We start from the raw sequence: 15271 nt of genomic DNA on the forward strand, positions 1-15271 counted from the left end.
CCCCTTTTCAACTTTTTCTATTTCCTACCTATTTAATGATTTCCTCAAGGGAAATAGAGAATCATTCTACTACATCTACAGGTAAATAAACAGAATCAATAATAAAAACTGTACCATTTTTCCAAAAAACCTTGGGCAAGTTGAGAGGAATCTGTTTTATCTCATATAGATCTGAGTATATGTTGTGTGTTTTATTAATAAAATAGCCTGTCACACTGACAAAAGCCTTATCTCTTGCCTCCAGCCTATAATCCATCCTCTAGAGTGTCATCAAAAATGTCTTTCTGAAACATCTCATTCCCCTACTTGAATAACCTTGATTTTTTTTGTTTTCATGGTATATAATATGCACATTTCTTATGGTCCTTAAAGGTTTTTACTATCAGACTCACATCTTTGCAACTTCGTCTCAGGGTACCAGAGAGGTATTGTATACTCTAAAGCTATAGCTATAAAAATTTACCCAACATGCTATGGCTTTCCAGGTCTGTTACACCACCCACATAATCCCTTGCTGAATGCTTTGTTCTTTTTAAGGGTATGACTTAAAATGTTACTTCTTTGGAAATCCTTCTACCAGAGAGTAGGAATCACGCTCTTTATCACTTCTATTCATTCCTTTATCATTCATATTACAAAGACAGTGTCTGGGGATTATCTCCCCCCTCCCTCCAGTAGACTCTATGCAGGATGTGGGGGCTTGAACTCATGACCCTGAGATCAGGAGACATATGCTCCACTTACTAAGCCAGACAGGCACTCCTAAATTGTTGTTGTTGTTGTTGTTGTTGTTGTTGTTTAGAGTAATCTCTAGGGTTCCTGGGTGGCTCAGTCAATTAAGCATCTGCCTTTGGTTCAGGTCATGATACCAGGATCCTGGGATGGATGGAGTCTTGCATCAGGCTCCCTGCTCAGCGAGGAATCTGCTTCTTTCTCTTCCTCTGCACCCCCACCACCCCCATTCATGGTTCATGGTCTCCCTCCCTCTCTCTCTCTCTCACACTATCATTCTCTCAAATAAATAAATACAATCTTTAAAAAAAAATAACAGGTAATCTCTATTCCCAATGTGAGACTCAAACTTACGACCCTGAGATCAAGAGATGGCATGCTCTACTCACTGTGCCAGCCAGCCATGTGGCTTACCTTTTCATATTCAACATTTATATTGTTCCTAGGATATAGATGGAGGATGATAAATGATTTGTTGAAGGAAGAGATAAGTGGATGCATGGTTGAAATTAGGTCACTGAACCTAGACCATACCTAAAGGTACTTTTAAGTCCATAGCTCATTTTGTATAATTTATGTTTAATGAGGAGGGTTTGAAGTGATTACTAGGAAATATATCTGTTAGCAACTGACATTAATAGTCAGTGACATCTGAAATTAAAGTGAAATTACAATGTGAGATTCACTCTCGCATATAGTATTTCTCTTTCATCAAGAGGCGTTACTTTCATGAGATGGAAGCTCCACAGCCTGAAATATAAAGGCTGGTCTACAAGCAGCTAAAATTTGGTGTGATGTTTACAAAGTTAGAAGCTCATCTTAAAGATGTATATCTAAGGCCAAAATCCATGAATGATATGAATATACTGAATGTCATAGTTCAGATATGAAATTATAAATGCTAAAAATGAGCTGAATTTATAGTATAATAGGAGCAAGGTAGAGCACAATACTTGCTTAAAATACTAGGGTATGTATAAAACCTAGGATCCTCAGCAATAGAAAAATGGGCAATACGTTCTAGCATGGAACATGCGTAAGATGGTTATGGAGGAATTAAAAATGATGGCTTTGAAGAATGTTTAATAACTTAGCAAAAATGTCCACAGTGCAATGTTTCTTTCAAGAGGAAGAAAGGTTTGAAAAGGGTTTGAAAAGATCTAATCACAGACTATTTGCAGCAGGGTTAGTGGCTTCTTCACAGAGAGCTCTTGCTACAGTAGCAGAAGTTGGGCACCAGAAACTCAGTCGAGTAACAAAGCCTAAGCTATTAAAAGGGAGAACCACTCTGAAGGCTACATACTTGGTGACTGTTACTTGAATTCCTTTCTAGAGATGAATCCTTGGGTTGTAGGGAGAGCAGAGAACTCTTTTTGCAAAGAGATGTTGCAAAAAGAAAGTTGGGGAGTGGGGAGGGTGTGGTGGTGCCTGGCTGGCTCCCTTGATGGAGCACATGACTCTGATCTCAGAGTTTTGAGTTTGAGCCCCTCGTTGGGTAGAGAGATTAGTTAAAAATAAAATCTTAAAAAAAAGATGTTGCATATAATTTTGTAAGGTATTAGGAAGAAAGGGAAAAAGTAAAGTGTTAGCAGAGCAGCTGCAAAGTAGAAGCATGTCCTTATGGGGTCTACTGACCTGCTTCTGATAGCAGCAGGACCTGCTGAGCCTATTGCAAGAACAGTGGTTCCAATAAAGGGAGACTTGTGCCTTTGAAACACTGTTGGGAACTCCCAGAAATAATTAGCTGGACTGTATAGGAAAACCTCTTCAGCAAACATGGGCAAAAGCTAATGAAATTTAAATCATTAAAGCTACTGTAACCTCATTTGTTGTCACAGGCTGATAAGGTCTGGCAACATTTAAGGTAAAGATTCTTCTTAAAAATCTGGGGTGCTTGGCTAGTTCAGTCAGTAGAGTGCATGACTCTTGATCTCAGGGTTAGAAGTTTGAGCCCCACATTGGATACAGAAATTACTTAAAAATACAATCTTAAAAAAATATTATATAGGTATAGGAGATTTATAATGCTCCTTTATCCTAAGTTTGTTCTAAGTAGAGACATAGGTTTTGTAAAATAAATAAATAAATAAATAAATAAATAAATAAATAAAAAGGAAAAAGCAACAAAACAAAATCCAAAATAAATCCAATGTAATTTTAGACCTCTCTGACCTCAACAGTAAAAATACCATCTCACAGAGACAGTGAGTTCACTGTTCTCTGAGCTTGGGGAGGGGTTGCCCAAAGCAGATAGCCACGGTTTTAATAGCAACGGGGATGTTAATGAGTCTAGAAGTACTGCATGAGAAAAAGGGTTCCAAAACGGGGAAGCTGAACCTAAGAAGGATACACTAAGAGTGGGCATGCCAGTTGTTCCAAATAGTGAAGGTCATTTCAAGGAAGAAATATTAGCAGAAATTTCTTACTTGGAATTAAGGGCCAGAGGTGGGCAGCCACAAAGAGGCAGACAAACAGCTCCTTATAAAGACTGGTTTCTAAATGACTGGAGCTGTCTCATGACACATCAAGCTTCCTTGAAAGGCAATATGTTAGGTCATTCTGTGTTCCCAGGAAAAAGCTATCAGATGCCTGATCGAGGCAGTCTCTGCTGAATACGTGATTAGGCTTAATAATGTCCATGTTCCTTCTAGTGCTAAGATTCAAGATTCTCTGGGCTTTGTCTGCTGAAAACAATGTTACTTAGAATTATTGTAATTTTTTTGAGTTTCTTAAAGTCATACTGAATATTTAATTAGCTACTATATTTTAAGCTTTATACAGGTGTAAATCTCCTCTAGGGAGTATATGCCCAACATGGGGAATATATACCCAACATGGATCTAAGTGGTATTTTAAAGCTGAAATCCTTGATTTGTCTCCAGGAGTGTTTTGGGTCCCAAGAGGTTGTCACATTCAGAGGTTGTCCCTTCACCTGGTCATTCAGGGTTCTGCAAAGCAGGAGTTTGGGTCAGCATCCTTCTAGGAGCAGAATCAGGTCCAGGTAAAATGTTACCCAGCACTGAGGTTAAGTTGCTCTGAGCTCAGCAGTACCAGAACTGCAACCCTGGAAACAATTCTGTATGTTGTGAACTAATGTGATTATTGCACTCAGTGTGATCAATGGAAATCACAAGGCAGGAAGAGTTCTTTATGTATTTTCTTTTTCACTCAGTGGGAGTACCACAGGGGGGGGTCTGGGAGGAAGGAACGGACTCATCATTTCTGTCTACTTTATGCAGCCCTGGGATGTGGGCACACAGGGCATCACGGCACCCTTGGGAGAAGTGCGCAGGCACGGGCTCTCTGCTACAGGCCAGGACACAGGATTTTACAGGCAATGGTAGTTTAGTCAAATGTAGAGCCGGGATTAAAATGCAGCTATGGTGAGTCAAAGCTTGTCTGCTTTCAAATGACTAAACACAACAAAATAATGATAATAATGCTAATGAATATTTTAAAACATTATATTTCAATTATTGTAAAAGGAAGCCACTCCACTGCATTGTGGAATTGTTAAAGTGGCCCTGCATTAAGATTAAAATGGAAAGAGTCAAAGCTGAATGCATTATTTTACCCATTTCAAAACATTCGAGACTTTGTATGAAAATAAAATTTAAAAGAAACCAACTCTTCAAGATTGAAAATAAGAGCAGATAAGCAATTTTCCAGTAAAAAAAAAAAAAAAAAAAAAAAGAGTGCTCTAAAATCATTGTAGAGTATATGGAAATTTCAAAGGGTAGTGAAAATGTACTCTGATGCCCAAAGTGAATAACAGGATGTGTGACTAAAGCTGCTGACCTACGACCAGCTATCTCACCTCAGAACCCAGGAGCTGCTGACGTTATATTTCATTTTCTTTCTCTTTCCTCTTCCTCTCTTTGTCCTGGTTTTTCATTCCACCCTCTGCCATGGTGATTCTGTTTCCTCCTCTTCCATACTCTGTCCTTTTATCATCCTCCTTTATCTTTCGTTTAATTACCCTAACATGAATGTCAAATAATTGAAAATGTATTATGTATCATGAAAAATTCCTGTTTATTACCACTCCCCATGTTCACCTCAGGTAGCTATCATGTGTTTCTTTCTCCTATAGTAATTTTATTTTTACTATTTTACATTGATCCTTCTGAGCTACCCTCCACGCTCCTACCCCTGCCCTGATGTGTGTATGTGATAGGGACAAGGAGGCAAAAGTGCAATGTCAATACTCCTTGTGAGAAAGAAAATGTTCCTTACCCCTGTTTAAGGAATACTTTTTTGGTATGCAGGCTGTCACTATAGTATGTCCAGCATCACAAAATAACCCACATGGCACGATAAAGGAACAATGTCAATAGAAGAATGGCATCTGAGAAAATTCAAATAAATCTCTTGTTCAAAAATTTTCTGTCAAGGGAGCTTAATATCTTTAATGCACATGCAGTCTAAATATGTTGTCCTTGGATGGAGAAAACATCAGTTGTTAAAAGCCTCAAGAACAAACACTCTACTTGATCTTAGCCAAAGGCTACAAAGCTATGAATACAATGGCTGGGTTCACAGTGCTCAGAGCCACACAAAGCCACTTTAGAGAACCTGTGGTGTGATTTCTGTTTCTTCTCAGCTGATGGGACTGAATGCTTCCTTTAACCGCATGATTGTGTGTCTCAGAATAAAGACATTGTGTTGCTAATCCTTAAAGAAATAGTATAAATAGTGGAAAGGCCAAGCACAAGGTAACCCACCCCCATAATATGTAGAGAACTGCCCCTCAAACTCTCAGGATTATTTTTATAGTATTACTATGGTCAGTAGTAGTAATTTATTCACTTCTTCAAAAATATTTACAGAGTATTTTCTCAATTTTAGTCCATACAATTCAGTACCTACAGGGCCCTAATCTGTATGTACTGAATTGTAAGCAGTCAAAAATTTAAATACTGAAATGTATTTAAATACTAAAATGTAAGCAATCAAAAATAAGTTCCTGTCCCTAAGGTTAAAGCTCTGAGAAGGAGGCAACAGCCATGTGCTTAGCATCACAGGACTTGGATTCAAGTTCTGCTTCTGCCATTTGCTTTCTGAGTGATCTGAAGCAACTCCCAGAAGCCTTCTAGTTCCCTTTCCCTTCCTACAAAATAGGGATTATATCCACCTCCTCATGGGAAAATACTGAGAGGATGTGTAAAACAGTACAGGGAGTACAAGGCTACTCAAAAATGAAACACCATCATCAAAGCATTTACAGTCCCGCAGACAAATCCAGGAGGCACCTCAAAGAAGCAAAGGAGATTCTTCCAAAGGCATGATGATCCAAACTGGTGCTCTGGGTGTAAAAGAGAGAGAAATTTGTAATGGAGAGGTCCTGAGAGGAAGAACCACCAGAAGAAGGGAGCTTAAATGAATTAAGGACGAGCACTATGCTACAAGGCATTGTCATTGGAAACTGAGGAGTGTTAGAGAACAAGCCTGAGGCTACATGAGAACTAGTAAATGGCAACATCTCCATCCAAAAAGTTTACTCTCACTTATTTGTTAATCACAAAGTCCAAGCACTTGAAAATATTAGCAAAAAGCGTTGAAGCTAAAAGAGGCTGTGTGTGTGTGTGTGTGTGTGTGTGTGTGTGTTGGGGACAATTGGGGACATGGCATGGAACAAAAGAGGACAGCAAGAACAGTACAGGGGGAAGAAATTTAACAGGGAATATCCAATGCATGCAACATTTGAGGGACTGAGTCAAAAGTCCAATTGGCATAGAGGTTTGCACAGTGAAAGATAAAGAAACAAAAAACAAAGGAGGGTGGGACCTGATAAATATGTGAGGAAGTTTGAACATTCTCCACTATGAAAGTCTCCCTGAAAATCTTGAAATGGGAGAGTGATCTAATCCCGGTGGTTTTAGGAAGGTTGGTTGGGTACCATGCAAAATAACTGAAGGGGTCAAAAACAGAGAAGGAAATCTACTGACAGTTGATGGTGTGGCTCTGGTTCAGGGAAGAGGAGATGAAAAGAAAGGAATTGATGTGAAAGAAGAACTGAGAAAACAGAATGACTGCTGGAAATTGGGAGCTGAAAGAGGCGTCTCTGCTCAAAAATGACTGCAGGCTTCAAGCTTAGCTGGGAAGAATGAGGACCATGTTAACAGAAAGAGAGAAGTCAGGTGGTGGGGGGGCATTGATTTTGCAGGAAAGGGAAGTCTGCTAACAAACATAGAGTTAAGGTAACAGACAGGGGTGCCTGGGTGGCAGGGTTGGTTAAGTGTCCAACTCTTGATTTCCTCTGGTCATGATCTCAGGGTCGTGAGATCCTGGGGCTGGGGCTATGCTGGGCTGGGAGCCGTTTAAGATTCTCTCTCTCCTTCTCCCTCTGTCCCTCCCTTCCCACTCTCTCCCAGTCTCTGGGAGGAAAAAAAGTACCAGTCAAATGAAATGTCCAAAAGGTAGCTAGAGGAGGACAGGGGCCTGATCACAGCCTTGGAAACTTCTGTAGGAGTTGTAGTTAGTGGTGTGTGTACAATTTCCAGGGGAGGGATAAACTCAGAGACCATGAAACAAGAAGCACTCCTTGGGAAATATCCAATGTCCCACTGTGACCAATGAAAACTTTTGTCTATAAGGATGGCAAAATATTGACCCTAGAATTCTGTTTTGTTACCCTAAGTGAAACATAGAAATGGTGACCAAGTACCTGAAGGAATAGAATTGGTTTTATAATTTATTTCATGTGTGATAATACATGTTTAATCAACAATGTCCTCACACAAATTAGAATTTAATATGAGACTCGCTTCCTAACTGTGTGGTTAGATTATAAAGAAGTAGTTAATTTTTGCCATCTCAAATTTCAACAGCAGTTACAGATGTTCAACAACAACAACAACAACAAAAAACACCAAATTTGTTCATAATACATATTGATTTAGGTCAGTTGCCAATACAGTTGAGGCTGAGCATCTCATCTTTTAAGGAATGAAGATCCATTCATAATGGCTCATTACCTAAAAGAAAGGATGGTCTTGCTCTTTTTTTTTTAAGTGTATTTATTTAATCCCCACACCCAACATGGGGCTCGAACTCACGACCCTAAGATCAAGAGTTGCATGCTCTTCCAACTGAGCCAGCCAGGCGCCTCAGGAATGGTCTTTAGCAATGTATTCCAAGGAACTTTAATGGCAAAGGAAAGTTCTAGTCAAATGATTAACCACTTGACCTGTTCACGTCATCAGTATGGGGATCCATACCTTCTGAAAAACATCTGCCTGTTCAGGAATTGTGCTGTACAAAGGCCTTTTTTACATTATTTTACCCCTTAGGGGCTTGCTCATGTGGTGACAGAGAGCAATTGTATCTTTAAAATGTGACTATTTAGGTATATACATGGTGATAATATGATTTAAATACCTATTCAGTGGACTGTTCTAAAAATATAAGAATCTAAACAGCTCATATGTTGTGCAGGAGGTTACCACATGGTATCTGCCAGTGTGGGGCTTTGCCTGCAGAGGCACATGCGCATGCGCACGCACACATATCCGCGCGCGCGCGCACAGCCAGGCATGCATAGATAACATACGCACAAACATACAGCTGTGGGAACACACACACACACACATACACACACACACACACACACACCTTTAGCTATCTTTGAGGGAGGTCAACAAACCCCACAATCTGACCTCATTTTCATTTTCAGAACCCTCAAAGAACAATCTTACCTGGGGGAGAAAGGGAATGAATTGCACTGAGGTAAAAATTCTTAAAGTAGAAAAAGGTTCATAAATGCCTCTCCAAGATGTCCATAAAGAAGGAACAAAAGAGAAACCATTTCAGTGAACTATCATCTGTGATGCTGGCACAGCAAAGTCCCCTGGGCTTCTCAGACCTGCTCCTCTCTCCTGGTTTGCAGAGCTCTGTTTGTTCTTTTTTTTTTTTTTTTGAGTCTTTCCCTCAGGGCTTATGCTCCACTGACCTATAAATGTTCACTGTAATTATATTGATTTCCCCCTCCTGCTTTGTTCACCACCTTCTCTCTATTTTTTACGTTGTCTTCATAACAGAATTCTTTACACTGAAAACAAGTAAAATATATAGTAAAACCAACCAAACATAGTTAAGGTATTTGAAACAACTCTAAGAATAACATCTTAAAAGTTACTGAACCACTTATTTATTGTGTGGGGGGAAAATGTTGACGATGTCAATTCTGGTCCTATGTCACTTTTCTTAGCTGGGAAAAGAACTGGATGGGTAGAAGCGAATCATCATTGGAGAGGCTGGATCAGACAGAGGCAGCACTGCTCTCCCAGAGCCTGGAGGAGAAATCCTGGGGGGACTATGGATGGTTCCTAGAGGGACACATGTGGTCCTCTCCTACTCCCCTGGTCCACTCCGCAGAGCTCCTGTGTGTCTGAGACCTAGTCTCCCCAGCTCCCACACTAGGTCTCACATCCTGGGGGTCTGTGAAGATGAGAGGAGACCATGTGAGGCCATTTGCTGTGCACTAGGAATGTTTGCTGTTAGAATTAGCTAGTGAAATCACAGAGGCTAAAGTCAAAGGTCAACCTGCTTTTATCATCGAATATTGATTAAGCACTCACAATTCAAAAAGCAGTGCCTTCAAAATCTTACAGAGCTTTCGTTTTCTCTGAAATATGTCACAGAAGAACCTCTGTATGTGAAGATAATAGAGACAAGTTGATTGATTTCTGTGGCCATAGAGGAATAAGAAAAATTACATTTTAGAGGTTAAAATAGAGATATTGGGTGCATCCTTTCATTTGGGGCCCCAAAGCTGGTCCTACTGAAAGAAGCCAGGGTGGGCAAGATCACTCATAAACATAAAAAAAGTGTGACATAAAATATTATAGCAGAAATCAGCCAATCTAATCCATCTTCCACAGAAGGGGAACTTTCCTCAGGTCATACAATGGGACATCATGCTTCTACTTCCATGTAATTCTCTGGTTCAGAAGCTGGTGTTATGAGTTGGACTGTATCCCCTCAAAAATAACATCATTAAAGTTGTCCTTAATCCAACACAATTGGTGTCCTTATAAGAAGGGATTAGAACAGAGAGAAAAGACAACCATTTACAAATCAAGAGAAAGGCCTGGAACAGATCCTTTCTCAGTACCTTCAGAGGAAGCATGCCCCTGCTGACACTTTGATTTCAGACTTCTGGTCTCCAGAGCTGTGAGACAATGAATGCTTGTTGTTCCAAGCCACCCATTTCATGATACTTTGTTAGGGTACCCCCAGGAAACTAATACAGCTGGCAATCAGAATTTCACTCAAATAACACAGAAGGAAGGAGGGTTTGCTTTCACTGGAGGAAGTTTTAGATCATAGGAGTCACTTAATCTTTTAAGTTTGAAAAATAAGTCACTTCAAATATTGCCTGTAGTGCAAAGGTCCATAGAAATCCAATTATACAAATTTACAGTCCAGACAAGGGAAAGAAATCAAATTACTATTCATGGAAATTTAAGCAGAGTTTATGACTGGAAAAATAAATAGGGCTATACCAACTGTGGAGCACTGTGATTAACAACTCAGTCACCAGTTTGAGCCTCAGCTCTGCCATTTGCTGAGTGCATGACCTTCAGTAAGCAGCTGACATTTGCTGATTCTTAGTTTCCTCCAAGGAGAGAGTTGTGTAGACTTTCAGAGATGATGCATTTGAGGTGTTCAGCATGGGGTTTCACACACGGTCACCATTAGTGAATTTTAGCTATAATGATGATTAACTAACGGCAAATAATACTTTTTAAAAAAAATTAAAAGGCAAACACCCAAAAGCTAAAATTGAAAAGTCTATTTGCTTTTCATCTCTTCAGATGACTTTTATTTATGTTTTCCCTTTTTTGTAATTGACTCTATGCCTCTGTTCTGGATCATCGAGTCCTTTGAAGGCAACGTAACACACAGATTCCAAATGTGAACATCGGATGCAAGAATATGGTAACAAATTGAGCTATCTAGTTAATCAGAAAAGGACAAAACATTATGTGTCCAAAGTCATTCTTTTCATGAACTTGAAAATATTTCAAGATAAGTTTGCTGAGCTCTGATTTGGACCATACTTGCACAATGCCAAACCACTTTTTAACAAACTTCACCTATCTTGTCAACTGTTATCGTGCAGAATTGGTAGCAAGGATGGAAATCCAAATTCCTTGTCATGCCTATCTGAATTGTTGTATCAATTTGTGGGGGTCAAGTCTAAAATGCAGCAGTTAGTAGATATAGGAGAAAAAGTGAATAATCAACAAATCAGTTTTAGTTTTCAAAGTAAAAAAAAAAAAAAAAAGATAAGCACTCTACACAGGAAAATGGAAGCTCTAGTTGGCTTGTGGGAAATAGAGTATTTGTTCTGAGAAAATCTAGGAATTCGATCAGTAGCTACTATGGTCATGGACATGCCAGAAGGCGTGAGGAAGAAATCTGCTGAAAATGGATGCTGTGCACTAAGAAAATCTCAAGAACTACTTGCATAAGTGGACCAGCTATATAGCTTCTCTTGACAAATGAAAATACTCTGGCCAGTTATTTTGTTATGCCAGGAGCCCTAAGTCCTCCTTGCAACATGAAATATTGTTTGACTTCTTAAAACAAATATAGTTTTTAGCAATATACATATATCTACCCTCTGAGTTCTTGAGGATCACACTTGAGCCTTAGGAAATACGTATTTCAATGCACCCAGAGACAGTCAGGCTTCGTCTAGAATACAGACAGACTGCTACAAACCCAGAGTCACTTACGGAACCTCAAAGGGTGAGGGCAGAGCCTACTGCCAACACGGAATAGATTAAAAACTCAAAGACTTCCAGAATATCACGCTTTGCCCTAAGGGTTTCACACATATTCACTGATAAAATCCTCATAGCAAAGTCACAGGCAGGAATTGTGATTATTCTCATAAAAATTTTTGGGTTTTTTTCTGGTAAAAACAAACTATAAAATTTGCTATTTTTAACAATATACAGCTCAGTAGTATTACATAGATTCACATGGTTACACAACAGATCTCCAGAAATTTTTCATCTTGCCAAATTAAAATTCTAAACCCATTAAACAACATCTGTGATTATTTCCATCTTGTATAGGAGAAAACTAAGGTACAGAGAGATATAAGGTCACACAGCCAGTGACAGACATGTAATTTAGAAGCATGCAGTCTGTCTCTAACACATTCTTATTTACTTAGCTATGAGAGAAAATGATATGAAATAGAAAAAACAAACATTGGCACTTTAAAAAGTGTATTCTTTTTAATATATAATAGTTATATGATTGAAAATTAAAATTACATATATACATAACAAAAAATATGTGTATACACATATATGTACATACATGTATACATATATAATTAGATCCACACATATGAGGCTCTATATACCTCCTCTCTGTTTTGAATCCATTAAGTTTCTCCTTTGCCTCACAGGTAAATATTTATTATCTCACTGCATATCCTTTCAAAGTATCTTCATGCAAATACAAATATAAATATGTATTATTATACCTTCCCTCTTTTGTACACAAAAATGTAGCCTTCTGGGATCCCTGGGTGGCGCAGCGGTTTAGCGCCTGCCTTTGGCCCAGGGCGCAATCCTGGAGACCCAGGATCGAATCCCACGTTGGGCTCCCGGTGCATGGAACCTGCTTCTCCCTCTGCCTATGTCTCTGCCTCTCTCTCTCTCTCTGTGACTATCATAAATAAATAAAAATTAAAAAAAAAATGTAGCCTTCTTCATTATATCATTTATAACATCCTTTTTTCACAGAACAGTTGTGAATATTATTGAATGGCTATTCATAGAAGCATATTATCCAATTGCATGGAAATGTAATTTTTTGAACCAGTCACTTTTTGATGGGCCTCCATGTTGTTTTCAAGCTCTCACTATTACATATTGTTTTTGCAGTGAATAATTCTGTACATGAGTCATTTCTAATGTGTGGAAGTAACCTGTGGAATAAATGTACGGAGGTAGAACTGCTGAATCAAATGGTCTATGCATTTGTAAACAGTAAATGCTGCCAATTGCCCAATAGACAAGCCCACTAGGAAGTTCCTCAGAGCCTCACCAACAAAATATGTTCCCAAACTTTTAGCTTTTAGTCAATCAAGTAAGTGGAAACTGGTATCTCTAGTGCCATCGTAATTTGCCGAAAGCTTAAGTTTTAACTGCAGGATAAAATCATGCAAAGAGTGTAATGCTATTTGCTTAGAGTATTAAAGTGTCCACAGGGCAGCCCAGGTTGCTCAGTGGTTTAGCGCTGCCTTCAGCCCAGGTTGTGATTCTGGAGACCCGGGATCGAGTCCCATGTCGGGCTCCCTGCATGGAGCCTGCTTCTCCCTCTGCCTGTGTCTCTGCCTCTCGCTCTCTCTCACTCTGTGTCTCTCATGAATAAATTTTTTTAAAAAATCTTAAAAAAAAATAAAGTGTCCACAGAGAATACAGATACAATATTGTAAATATTTTATATTTTCCATGCACAAAAACATGCATAATTTCTTTGTGCTCTTAATGTTTTAAGAATTTACCACTTTCTTTGTAGATTAAAGTTTTTGACTAATATTTGTGAGTAGTAGACATTCTTATCCAACTTACCAAAAATGGAATCCTAGAACTTTAAAGGAGGAAGGAAAAGAATGTCAGGTTCACACATGTACATAGGAAAGTTTGTGGGGAGGCATTATAAAATGAAAAAGAAATGAAGTTTACAGGCTAGGACAATGGGAGTGGGTAGGAAAGAGACGAGGTGAGGAGAAAGAGACATTGATTAGGCCAGGGCAGACTGACTAGGCCATCCCTGCTTCCACTCTAGTCTACACAACCATCGTTTGGATTCCAGCAATGCTGGCCAACTGGCTCCGACATCTAAAGCCAGCTCTGCCATCCATTCCCCATTCCACAGGCAGAATGTTCTTTAATTTTTTTTTAAAGATTTTATTTATTATTCATGAGAGACACACAGAGAGAGAGGCAGAGACATAGGCAGAGGGAGAAACAGGCTCCATACAGGGAGCCTGATGTGGGACTCGATCCCGGGACTGTGGGATCACACCCTGAGCCGAAGGCAGATGCTCAACCGCTGAGCCACCCAGGCATCCCCAGAATGTTCTTTTAAAGTAAAAAACCATTTTCCTTGATTTTTCCTGTGAGGGACTAATGTGTATGTTCTTCCAAAATTCATATATTGAAGCCCTAATACCCAATATGATGGTGTTTGGAGATGGAGCCTTTGGGAGGTGATTAGGGTTGGATGAGGTCATAAGGATGAGGCTCTTATGATGGGATTAGTACCCTTATAAAAAAAAAGATACCCATGAGCTTCTCTCTGTCCCTTCTTCTCCCTTTTTCCCTTTCCCTCTTCCTCTCCCTTTCCCTCTCTCTCTCTCTCTCTCTCTCTCTCTCCCTCCTGTGAGAAGGCAGCTGTCTAAAAGTCAGAGATTGAATTCTCACCAGAAACCAACCATGGTGGCACCCTGAAATCAGACTTCTAGCCCCTAAACTAGGAGAAAATATCTATTAGTTAAGCCACCCAGTCTATGGTATTTTGTTATGGCAGCCCAAACAGACTAAGACATTTCCTGTTAAAGTTTCTCAAGGTACTCCATACCCTTCCTTCATAGGGATTATTGCAGCTCAGATGTAGACATGGACATTGGTAATCTTTGATTATTCACTAGACCATCAGCTTCAACAGAGAAGGAACTATATTTCACCTTGCAAGTAAATGTTCAGAAACTATTTGTTGAATGAATGAATGCTAAGACTGGCTATATGAAATTTTAAGATCAAATACAAGTTGAATGGACAAGTCAATTTGGTCATCTTACCCCATGTAACCATGCACACCACACACATCAACTTGCAACTACAAGTATATTCTAAAGGTGTATTCTCTTAAAGGGGGCACTAATAAATGAACAGCTGTTTTGTTCTGGTGAGCATCTGGGTAGTTCTGGGAGTTAAAAGTTGCCTGGAGCGAAGGCAAGATATAGAGTGCTAAATCCCGTCAAATGAGAAAAATGTGCAGCTCCTATGAGCAACTTTTGAATGAGAAGAAATACAGAAGAGAAGGAAGAAAGATCACTTTAGTCATAGAAATGACTAGGTAACTTCTTAAGAATACAAATGTCTGGATACTATTCCATTTCACGTTATTTGTGAATGCAAACTGTTTTTATTTCCTCCAACTGTCAATAAAGTCTGATACATATAAATGTCATGTGAACACATTTCTTTTAGGGGGAGAGGGAAAGCTGGTGGCTGAGGCAACCCAAGGCAGAAGGCTCAGTTCTGCCGTCAGCCTCCGTGATGTGGAAAATGGAGATCACAATGACTTCTGTGGGCTAATTCCTAAACCAAACTAATTCTGCTGAGCAGAGACATAGGGCCTGATGACATCAAAGGATTGGCTCTAAGTCTCTCGGAAATTCTTAAAAGCTTTGGAGAGAATACGGGATTTTTCACAATTTGTACAATGGCATTTTGAGCCAATTTTTTCTAGATCTTAGGCAACAGGGTGAACTCAGTTGACC

At 39.3% G+C, this 15271-nt stretch overlaps 1 protein-coding gene and 1 long non-coding RNA gene across 15 annotated transcripts in view; one reads left to right on the forward strand and one right to left on the reverse strand.

Moving 5' to 3' along the window:
* Nucleotides 1–15271, reverse strand: part of PDE4D (phosphodiesterase 4D) — a 1400346-nt gene that overhangs the window by 738340 nt on the left and 646735 nt on the right. The window lies entirely within an intron of this gene.
* Nucleotides 1–15271, forward strand: part of LOC102156594 — a 48503-nt gene that overhangs the window by 22943 nt on the left and 10289 nt on the right. The window lies entirely within an intron of this gene.

The sequence above is a fragment of the Canis lupus genome, chromosome 2 (genome assembly GCF_011100685.1).
Source record: "Canis lupus familiaris isolate Mischka breed German Shepherd chromosome 2, alternate assembly UU_Cfam_GSD_1.0, whole genome shotgun sequence".
Lineage (NCBI taxonomy): Eukaryota > Metazoa > Chordata > Mammalia > Carnivora > Canidae > Canis > Canis lupus.